This window comes from Brienomyrus brachyistius, chromosome 4 (assembly GCF_023856365.1).
Source record: "Brienomyrus brachyistius isolate T26 chromosome 4, BBRACH_0.4, whole genome shotgun sequence".
NCBI lineage: Eukaryota > Metazoa > Chordata > Actinopteri > Osteoglossiformes > Mormyridae > Brienomyrus > Brienomyrus brachyistius.
This window is the reverse complement of record NC_064536.1, coordinates 38,311,687-38,323,539: the sequence shown is the minus strand read 5'-3', so window position 1 is coordinate 38,323,539 and position 11,853 is coordinate 38,311,687. Positions and strand designations below refer to the sequence as shown.

At 42.1% G+C, this 11,853-nt stretch overlaps 1 protein-coding gene and 1 long non-coding RNA gene across 11 annotated transcripts in view; one reads left to right on the top strand and one right to left on the bottom strand.

Moving 5' to 3' along the window:
• Nucleotides 1-830, bottom strand: part of LOC125740746 (CMRF35-like molecule 1) — a 187,563-nt gene extending 186,733 nt beyond the window's left edge. For all 10 annotated transcript variants that reach the window (XR_007397756.1, XM_049012333.1, XM_049012337.1 and 7 more), the window contains exon 1: nucleotides 61-830. The gene's annotated coding sequence lies outside the window, so the exon portion shown is untranslated. The remainder of the gene's footprint in view (nucleotides 1-60) is intronic.
• A 4,347-nt stretch (nucleotides 831-5,177) lies between these two features.
• Nucleotides 5,178-5,889, top strand: LOC125740753 (uncharacterized). The gene is made up of 2 exons (XR_007397758.1): nucleotides 5,178-5,251; nucleotides 5,717-5,889. It is a non-coding gene; the product is annotated as an uncharacterized LOC125740753 (long non-coding RNA).
• Nucleotides 5,890-11,853: the final 5,964 nt, after the last annotated feature.

Sequence of the window (11,853 nt, the reverse complement as noted above, 5' to 3'; positions counted from 1 at the left end):
GGGCAAACACACCATTCACACACATGCACACCTACAGACAATATGGTAACTCCAACTCACCTCAGCATGTTTTTGGACTGTGGGGTGAAACAGGAGAACCCAGAGAAAACCCCACACCGACATGGGGAGAACATGCAAGTGCAGGGGGAATATTTAAAAAATTTAAGTCAGTTTGCTTGGTTTCCTGTGTCATTCATGTGACTCACAGCTATTTTCTGCAGATTCAAAAATAAAGTGTGAAATGAAGAGCTGAGAGGGAGAGACACTGCAGAAAACAGTGAGGGCCAGTACATACTGTCAGAGGTTATAATCTTTACGATGTGTGTTTGTCCACTGATGCATTTTCTGTGTATTTCTTATCAGTTAAAAGGAAAACATTGTTGATGTTGTCTTTGTTCTGTTGTTTACAGGAACAGATATTTTAGGAATATCTGGAATCTTATTTTAGCAACATAAAATAACTGATAGTTGGTCTTTACAAAGTATCATTTTAGCTCACATGGTATTCTGCACAGGCATTCACATGCATGTAACAGCTTCATTAGTTGTAAATAGTCAGGATTGTTTGAAACTACCACAGCACTTTTGATGTTGCAAATTTTAGGTTCATAATGGAATAATATAGAATTGTCTTAAGATCTCTTACATGAGTGTGAGAGTCAGAGAGCGTGTGTCACGCCACATACGTTAGAGTTGGCAGCCCTGCATATTTCTCTTGTGCATGAGCATAAAGCAGCTGACATATTTTTAGTTACTTGGTGAGACTGTGCTGCATACAGAGGGTCTATCCTCAGGCCTTTCTTTCAGTCCTTATTATGTATTATGCCGTTTTTAACACTAGATTTACCGAGTTTTTATTCTCTGCTGAGAGTCCCAAGGTGTTTGTCACCCCTGCTGTGATTTTCGCAGGTCTTCAGCCCCATCCTCCTCCTGCTTTTGTTGTGCAAACACACCCATTACCTGTGAGGCCTGGCGCATTTGCATTTTTTACTCAGAGTAGCTCAAATCCAAGGCAGGCTAAACCTCTGTGTGTGACATGGAAACCTTCACAAAAGTCTGCCATATCTATACCAAATATCCCACACGCTGACTGACCTGCAAATATGAAAGACGCACATTCACAAAATATATGGAAACACAAGTCTGTGTTATTTATAAAACAAATTGAGTGAAAATAGAATGAAAAGTTGCTAATAGAATGAAATGAATAAAATGAAAACATGCTAACACTTCAGTCTCCAATGCATGTTTGTATATAAATGTCATAAGCTGAGTGAAGTCATGGTCCATGGTTTTTGACATGCTCATACACATACAGAATAAAATGTCATTTCATTTTCATTGGCCATCACTGAATTATAACACCAAAAGTGAATTTTGTTTTTGTGTGATCTCTCCAGCTTTGCATGTTTGGCTGTTCATGTAAAAATTGATGTATCCGTGCCTCAGTTCCAGGTTCATCTCTTCGTCATCTTTCTGCCTTTTGTCTCAGTGGTTACTGTCCCACACAGTCTGTCTATCTTTCAAAGTCTGTGTTTGCAGCGTTTGAAAACCCAGTGACCATCATCCCTGTATTTGGCAATGGAGTTCCTTGGCTAGAAGAATCGGAAACAATCTTCTTTTTCCTTTCCACCCTGTAGATGCTTTGTACAGAACGTAGGCATTCACCGCCACCAAGTCCAGCATGTTGTAAAACACAGCTACTGGCCACTTGCTTGTTGCTGCTCGTACTGAATACATGCGCGCCATTCTAAACACTGACGTGGAGAATTCCTCTCCCTGTGCAGTGTCCTTTGCCAATGGAGGAAGTTCACGGCAAACGTTATTCACCATGCCCAGTAAAGTGAAGCAGTCTGTGTGACAGTGACAGTGAGGTGAAGAAATTGTCCATTGTGACATTTCTCCCGTCATCCAGAAATGACTCCATCAGACTCATGACCACGTTCTCTGCCAGCCTTCACCAAGAACTGTGCTGAAAGTTTCACTCCAGGAGAACACATGAACATAGATGTACAGCTGTTCTCGACCAAGGTTCATTGTCCATGCAGTATATTTACATTTACATTTACAGGATTTGGCAGACGCCCTTAGCCAGAGCGACTTACATAAGTGCTTTGAGACTCTGCAATGAATTTCCGATGCTAGCTCAATAAGGACCCCAGCTACGAATACTATCTCTGAGAACGCCATTGAGTAGTGCAGAATTTTAATTTTATTTAATTTTTTTAAAACACACACCAGAAAAAGAGTCGAGTAAGAATATAGAAGTTCTACGTCAGGTATTTCTGAAAAAGAAAAGTTTTGAGTCGTCGCTTGAAGACATTCAAGGATTCAGCTGTTCGGACATCTAGGGGGAGTTCATTCCATCAATTAGGTGCCAGGACAGAGAAGAGCCGAGATGCGTGTCTTCCTTGTGCCATGAGGGGAGGTGGGACCAGTCGAGCAGTGCTGGAGGATCGGAGAGATCGTGGTGCAGAGCGGGGTGTGATGAGGTCCTTTAGGTAGGATGGTGCCAGAGAATTTTTGGCTTTGTATGCGAGCATCAGTGTTTTGAATCTGATGCGTGCAGCTACAGGAAGCCAGTGGAGGGAGCGCAGCAAAGGAGTGGTGTGGGAGAACTTGGGAAGGATGAAAACAAGACGAGCAGCTGCATTCTGAATCAGTTGGAGGGGACGGATGGCGCTCAGTGGTAAACCCGCTAGAAGCGAGTTGCAGTAGTCAAGGCATGAGATGACGAGGGACTGGACGAGTATCTGGGTAGCCTGGGTGGAAAGAAATGGACGTATCCTCCTGATGTTAAAGAGGAGAAACCGACAAGAGCGAGAAAGACTGGCGATATGTGAGGAAAATGACAACCGATCATCTATGGTAACTCCAAGGTTTCTAGCAGAAACCGAAGGACGGATCAGGGAGTTGTCAAAGGAGATCGCAAGGTCCTGGAGGGGGGATGAGTCAGCCGGGATGTAAAGCAACTCAGTTTTACTAGTGTTGAGTTTTAGCTGGTGAGTGGTCATCCAAGATGAGATGTCTGCCAAGCATGTAGAGATCTTAGTGGAGACATGAGTGTCTGAGGGAGGGAAGGAGAGGATGAGTTGAGTGTCATCGGCATAGCAGTGGTAGGAGAAGCCATGTGAGGATATAACTTCGCCAAGAGATTTAGTGTAGAGGGAGAATAGGAGAGGGCCAAGAACCGAGCCCTGAGGGACACCGGTGGAAAGACAACGTGGAGTAGATGTGGATCCATTCCATGTCACTTGGTATATCGCATCCAAGCCGGACAAATTTGGGATCAAGTTCTGGATGGCCACGGATTTGGAGACCAAATACGTCTGCAACGTGTCCCCTAACTTGGGAAAGGACCCCAGTCACCAGAAAAGGGAGAGGCTGGCAGAGAACATGGTCATGAGTCTGATGGAGCCATTTCTGGATGACGGGAGAAATGTCACAACGGACAATTTCTTCACCTCACTGGCACTGTCACACAGACTGCTTCAGCGCAAAACAACACTACTGAGCACAGGGAATAAAGTTTGGTATGAACTTCCTCCAATTTCAAAGGACACTGCACAGCAAGAGGAATTCTCCGCGTCAGTGCTTAGAAGTGGCAGTGTCTCCTTGACAATTTATGCACCTAAAAAAACAAGATTGTATGTGTTCTGAGTTCCTTGGACCAAGATGTGGCGATCTGTGAAGGCAGAAAGAGGAAACCCAACACGATAACAGACTATAACCACATGAAGGTATGTGAATGTGTGTATAATTTTACATCAGTGCTACAATGTTTTCTGATATGTACTATACAGGCCTATATAGAAAGAAGGTAGAAAAAAAGCAAATACACTCATGACTCTCTCTCTCTCTGCTGTTATAGTGTGGTGTAAATGTGTTGGACCAAATGGCGCGCATGTATTCCGTAAGAGCAGCAACATGCAGGTGGCCAGTAGCTGTATTTTACAACATGCTGGACCTGGTGGTGGCAAATTCCTACGTTCTGTACAAGGCATGTACAGGGTGGGAAGGCAAAAGAAGATTATTTTTGAGTCATCTAGCCAAGGAACTCCATTGCCAATTTATGCCACAAAAGGCTATGGGGACAGAGGAAGGCTGCTGCTGTGCCAGGACTTGTATGGACAACTCAGTGTCAGGTACAGGAGAACTGCAACAGAAACCGCAGCAGGTTTACCAGTGCAAAGTGTTACAAATTCACTTGCGCCAAATGCAGGGATGATGGTCACTGGGTCTGCAAACACTGCAAAGTTTGAAACACTCAATTTTTTTTATAAATAAAACAGACTTGTGCTTCCATATATTTTGTGAATGTGTGTCTTTCATATTTGCAGGTCAGTCAGCATGTGGGATATTTGGTATAGATATGGCAGACTTTTGTGAAGGTTTCCATGTCACACACAGAGGTTTAGCCTGCCTTGGATTTTAGCTGCTCTGAGTAAAAAAATGCAAATGTGCCAGGCCTCACAGGTAATGGGTGTGTTTGCACAACAAAAGCAGGAGGACAATGGCCCAAGAAACTCTCAGCAGGGATGCTAGTAGGTGTTAGGCCCAGGGAATTTACGCAAATTTGCGTAGATTTGGCAGTTCTAGTGTTAAAGTGCCATTGCATTAGGTCCTTTTAATTTCTGTGGATCAATACGAAAACAAGAGGCCCAGTAGGATCGCCTCTGTGGGTGTACTCACTGTGGCTTAGTATGACTGCCTCTCAGATCAACGCACACATTGCACTTAAAGTTTCAGGCCTGAACACGCTTTCGTTATCACCGTGCTACTTTCTGTGTTGAACACAACATGCATTGTCTTTTGTGTTGAAGAACAACACTACTGCATAGAATATCATAGCTCATGATTGTCCTTATTTTGCGACTTATCTGTTGTTGTCTTGGGTGCACTGACACACAGCGCTCATAGATTTATCCAGTAAGCAACTAAGCGAATACAACTGAATCGTGCTGCACGTATAAGAAGGTAGCCCCATATTTTAACAAATATCTCGGACTTCTTGTGTTTTGCATCTAGTTGTTCCTGGATACTGTAGTCCGTCAAAACTCTGCACCTCTGCCATACACCAAAGTATTTCATTTGTCGCAATATTTGTGACGTTTGTCGCTACCAGTCAGTACGAGCTGCAGCACGCGCACTCTCTGTCATTAGCACGCTCTGCGTTTGACGTCACGCGCACCCTTCAAACGACCCAGAAGAGAAGGATCCGGGAGGCTGCAGCGAATATGGTGTTGTTAAGGTTATTATTTGCCGTATTGGCGTGCATATTTCAAATTTTATTATATGGTTTATAATTATAATGGCTCGGACAAAATATTGCAATGTCAAGTATGCTAGTAACTGATTTTCTTGACATCTCAGTTAAACTTTGGAGTTATAGTAGCTGTTAGCTAGTTAGCCAATGGTAGCTTAAACGGCGTAAATTAGACTCGTTTCCCCTTATTGCAGAGCTTCTCCAGTGAGCCAGCTAACGTTAGCTTGTAATGTTTAAAGTTTCTCATGTGTAGGTGTCCGAACGCGAAAGCGTGTGGGTTTGAAACCCCTTGCAGAGACCGTCACTCAATCTGCTCACACGACATTAACACTAAAGACATATAAAAATGGCAATTCAAGCTGGAAGATGCTTATTGGGCTTTTTATTAAGACAGAGAGGTAATGGAGCTGTGCTGTAGTTCAAACGTGTTCCTTTTTTGTGCTTTTACAGACGCTCCCCTCCAAATACTGAGTAGGATCTGTGCCCATACCGAAATGATTGACCACAGAAAGTTTGTCATGTCCTGCCGTTTGTTTGCTTTTCATTTTGTCTCGTGTATTTTTGTTTTATTTATGAACACCTTTGCTACTTTTTGTGCAAAACAATAAACATTTGAAAAATTATTTGATTTGTCTTTGTTGCTTTTTCTCCTCCAGCTTTAAGTCCTGTTTGGTTCATCATGACATTTATAAATTGTATTGCATATAAAAGTTCACACACTGATAGGGGTATTAGTAATATATGGCAGTCAATGTTGTCCATAAGACCACATTGTAAAAATGTGTGTCAGTGTATAAAAACACAAATGATTTTTTCACTGTGACTGATTTGATTACAGGTACAGATATGGTGGTACTGCAATATGTCAGTATATCTGCAGACTTTGTCAGTCCATCATGCAAGTGTAATAATAGAATTAGAACATTTCTGTGTACTGCTACCACATAGTGGACAAACAAAAGATTGCAATCAATTCTAAAATCAGTCAGTCAGCCCAGAAGTCATTACAGGCAGTCCCCGAGTTAAGGAGGCCGACTTATGGACAGCTCATACTTACGATCGGGCTGTCATGAAGCCTCTTATATAAAAAATTTGGGGTAAATACAATGGTTTGTAAAAACAAACGGACAGGCTATTAGTGACGCTCCTGAAATCATTGCATGGCTTCAGCAGTTTGCTGGCTGGAAGTACAGTACTGTATGTTTGTTTTTTACTGTATAGCAGTAATAATAATGATAATTATTATCATGTACTGCATGTACTGCATTTACTTTTCTGACTTTCCTACAAATCCACCTTAAAGACTGACTTTGGGAACCGACCTGGTTTGTAACCTGGCGACTGCCTGTACTCTGAATATAACCTCCTTCCCGACATTAATCCATATGATGTCCGTCCATTGAAAGGCTCATACACAGTTAAGGGCTGAACTACGTGCTGTCAAATTATAATGAATTTATACATTTTCCTGGGATATCTGCTGTTAGTCATTATAAACACGAAGTGAAGAAATAAGCATCCTGAAGTAAGTGATTCTCACCTGGAGGCCCATCAGAGGATGAAGAGGAGCATCAGAGGAGCCTCATGTGTGTCTCACTGACCTCAGATCTGTGGAGACTGACACTCACTTCCTGATTCTCCAAATCTGCATTGTTTCTCTGTCTCTATCGGTGATTCATCAGTCCAATGAAAAATCCACTTTCTCCTCTCTGATTGGCTGATACGAGTTCTGCTGTCTTCTGTGTCACCTACTGACAGACCACAGCCCACCTGACCAACGTCGACCTTTACAGCAGTGACTGGCTGGGGCATGTGTGGCTCTTTAAGGGCAGCCCTGCATGTGCTGAGGAGGCCAGCAGCACTGCCATGGGGTGTGTGTCACTGCGGGAGGGAGGGTGTCTGGGGGCAGGGGGGGAGGAAGAGGAGGAGGAAGAGCAGTGCCCAGGGCTCTACATCAGCAAGAAACTGTCAGCAAGAGAGACAAAGTATAGCACCACTGAGAAACAGTGACTAATAATGAGGTAAGCCCTCCACACCCATCACTTCTTCCTGGGGGGGATACATCCACCTCTGTTGTGACTGTGCTCCCCCCATTACTCAGATCACTTAGCACTGTCTAGCTGGAACACCCTTCAGCTTCCAGGGAGCCTATTAGCTGGGGGGCGGGACCTGGTCTGGACTGACTCCCTCCCCCAAGAAGGTGGAGGTTAGTGCAACAGTGGATAGTTCAGGTCTAGAAAGTAAAAATCCAGACCAAGATTTAGTTTCAACCAACCAGCTGAGTACTCTGTGTCTGTGGCACTTTACACAACTAGTTGTTTGAAACAACATCTAAAACTGGATTTTTACTTTCTGGACCTAAACTATCCACTTCTGGATCAGTGTCATTCTTAAAGTCGTGTTTCAACTTCTGGCAAAGTTCTCCCAGGAGCCCATCTCTGTTGTATGTACAGTCGGCATGTAATTCATTCCTGCCCAGATCCCTGACAAACAGTTGGAGGCAGAATTACTTGTTATCATAGTATGTGAATTTTTACACACACCAGCAGCTGTGACAGAATAAGATATTTCCTGTATACTGCTGCCACATAGTGGACACAAAGAAGACTGCAGTCAATTCTAAAATAAGTCAGTCAACATGCTACCACCACAGACTATAATCGGGAAGTGATCAACCTTCATGGAACAATATGAATATAAACATACAGATGTAGTAAGTATATTGTGCAAAATGTATCTTCATCTTAACTACGCTGAATGGTGGAGTCCCAGAGTAAGTGATCCTCCCCTGGAGGCCCATCAGTGAAGAAGAGGATGAAGAGGAGCATCAGAGGAGCCTTATGTGTGTATCGCTGACCTCAGATCTGTGGAGACTGACACTCACTTCCTGACTCTCCTTAACCTCACTGCCTCCCTATTTGTGGGTTTTAAATGTTTTAAAATCTTCCATCTATCTTTGATTTTCATAAACTGTTTGTGCACTAATGCATTTTCTGTCTATTTCTTGTCTGTAAAAAGGAAAACAGTTTGATGCTGCTTTTATCCTGCTCTTACCAGGAATAAATATTTTGATTTCATTTAGAATCTTATCATTTTAGAAACATGATTTCATAGCAAAATTATTGATAGCTGGTCTTCACAGTGAATCATTCGTGCTCACAGAGTTTAAACTACAAACAAATGAATCAAATAAGTCTAGTTCTTTTCTAAACTGTTACTTCCTCATATTGCAAATGAGCAAAGAGCAGTGAAATCAGACTTATTCTGAAAAGCAGAAACAGGATGTGAGTGTGAGACTCTGCAGAAACACTGTGTGCTGCATACAGAGGGTCTGACCTCAGGCCTTTGTTTCAGTCTTTATTATGTTTTATACAGTTTTAAAATGTCACTGCAGTAGGTCCTTTTAATATCTGTGGATCAGTACAAATCAAGAGGTCCGTTAGGAAGGTGTCTGTATGACAGGGGTGGGGGTGTCCTGCGGGGGGCAAAGTCAGGTGATAAACTTCATCTGGGTCTTATCAGCAGTCCTGTCAGACTGAGAGCTGTTTGTGTTTCTCTCAGCACCACAATGGTGTTTCACACATAATGGGGTCCGTGGGCCTCCTCAGTTATATTCAGGCTTTCAAAGTTCATCAATCATAAAAAGTCACATGGATCTGACATTCTGACACTGTTATATTAATTTGTTTAAATTCAATGAAAATACTATATATTACAGCTAGTTGGTGGATCCGTCTGCTCTTTATCCGTTCCTCACTGGCATACCTGGGTCTCTCTACAGTGCTTTCCTGATGCATCAGAACCATTTATAAGGGAATCTTTGTGTGGCTGCCCTCTAGTGGATAAACAAAATTCACCCACTTAAGTAGCTTGACTGTATTTCCCTCCTAGTTTAGTTTAGTTCCTAATTTAATCTAACCGATGAAGCTGAAGGCAAAGCTGGAAATTAGTTTAGTCATGACTTCAGAAGTTACCCTGACAAGGGATTCTGTACAATCAGAGATGAAGCTGCTGGATGGGCTGGTCATCGCCTGCTTTTTCTGACTGATGTACGTCTGGATGTAAAGTTACAAACTGCTTAATGTGTATCAATCTGTTTTATAATGTTCACACAAAAAAGTGCTTTTAATGTGTCTGCACCTTGTATCTCCCACAATGTGCTTCTGCATTTGATTCCTTCTTGACTTGGGGATAAAGAGATTTAACTGGATGGATTTTACTTTTGTGAAGCACTATAGTCAAAGTTGAACTGATTGTTCAAATCTTTTTGGTTTTTAAGTAAAACTACTTCATTTAAATTTTCTGTAACCCACTTTGCGCCTTTCTAGACTCAACAAAGCATCATTGCCAATAAAATAAGTGAGTTACATGAGTTACAGTTAAATCGGGTAAAGAAGTTTTATTCGGAATTTACTGATCCAGGTTTTCAGCACCACGGACAGCATCTAGACTTACTGTCATTTAATGGGAGTGAAAGCAGAAACCAATAGATCACACAGGGATATTTTCATTTGATGGTGTCTTTCTTTTTACTTTTGATATACCGTCTTCCTCCTTAGCTGATATGTGAGGCTGCTGTCAGCTGAGACAAGCTGGTGTGATTTTACGCAGAGTGATAAGTGGGCGGTCCTGTTTTCGTGTGTTACATTTTCATTTGATGTTGGCCAATATGTATGTGATACTGTTTCCTCCTTATCTGATATGCACAGGCTGTTGTTAGCAGAGACAAGCTGGTGTATTTGTACCGAAGATGGAAAAGTGGGTGGTCCTGATTACATCACTCTTTAAAAGAGTTCTGATTGCTGGGCTCTGACAAGGAGGCGTGACCTTAAAACCCCAAACCATTTAAGTTTGTGAAATTTGTTTTTAGTAATTACAAACTTCAGAAAAATACAAATTGTTTTGTAAAGTATCAATTTATTAATCATGTATTGAATTAAAACAAAAAAATGACCAGTATAAAAGACATATACAAAACTGAGCAAAAGTCTTGGGTCGTCAAAGAAAATGATGTTCAAATGATCTTCATCTTGATCTAGAATTATAATATTATGTCCGTCAAAGTGTGGCAGCCCAGTCATTTCAAAATCTCTTCTAAAGTTAGCAAAACATTTGCACCAACCATCTAATACACCCATATATTTTTGACTTGACCATTAACACAACTCCTAAGGCTAATCAATACATCATTAACATTTGTTTAATCATTAAATCAATTAATTAAGTGAGCTGGTGGTGAAATTTAACAAATACATGGAATGGCTGAGGTGCCCCTGAGGAGAGGTTTGGGAACCAAAGCGTGGTTCATCTAGTGATCCAACAAGGTATCAGTTCAATTCTTGTTAGTTTTTATTGTGTTACTTTTAATTTGCATATATTTTTATGATAATTGTGTTTTTGTTCTGAGCAAATATACACAACCCAGATAAATAGCATTAAACATTTTCTTTGATGGCCCAAGACTTTTCTATAGTACCATATTTTTTCAGAATTAAGAGACAATTTAATAAAATCCAGTCTTACCTTCACTAGTTAACTATTATTAAACATTAGCCAGTAGGTGGCAGCAAAGCGCTTGTGAATAAGTGGCCAATAAGTGTCTGTACAGGTTCCCAGCAGACAATCCAACACTGCAGATCAACCCCTCTGTGTTTAACTGACTCTCATGCTATGACTGTAGAGACTGAGCAGGGCCGAGTGAGAGAGGCCTCACTGCAGTTAGCATAACCGTTTATTTTACAGCTCGTCTGACTCATTCTGCTCCATGAAGGTCATCTCCTCTGCCAGCTTCCTCTGATCCAGGGAGACCCTCTGCTTCTCTCTGATTGGTTCCCTCTCTCTAAAGGAGATGGTGGCACAGGAGGTAGTGCTCTCGTTCGGCAACTGGAGGGTTGCATGTTCAAGCCCTGGTTCCTCCTGACCCCATCAAAGTGTCCTTGAGAAAGACACTGAACCCCAAATTGCTCCCGGTGAGCAGGTTGGCACCTTGCATGGCAGCCTCCGCCACCGGAGTGTGAATGAGTGTGTGGATGGGTGAATGTGAGGCATGAAATGTAAAGTGCTTTTTAGTACTCGTAGGAGTAGAAAAGCGCTATATAAATGCAGTCCATTTACCATTTACCATAGCTGAATGGCGATGATGGTGCAAATCAGATAAAACACACCAGTCCCAGCTTTCAGTACAGCATCCAGAACCTGCTCCCACCTGTCAGACATATAATACACCAGTGTGTCTGTCAGTCACACGTATCACATTTAAACCTGAAGAACAAAACAGTGAATCTATTCTGACTGAAGTAAAACCACCTTGATAATCGACAGCAGCACCGATCAGCTCAGTCCTACATACAGAGCCAGCTGGACCAAAGAGCTGAATAAGAGGGTGGATGTGAACAGTAAAGTCTTACATGCTTTATAGAAACACGGTACAGCCACATCTGTACTATTACACAGGATACATGTGAGGAACAGGAGACATTAACAAAGAGCATGAAAATAGCTAGAGATTATCACACAACATGTTACACTATTTAGTAAAAACAGGCCTGCAGTTGTTCCCCAGCAGCACAGGGCACAAGGCAAGGGCT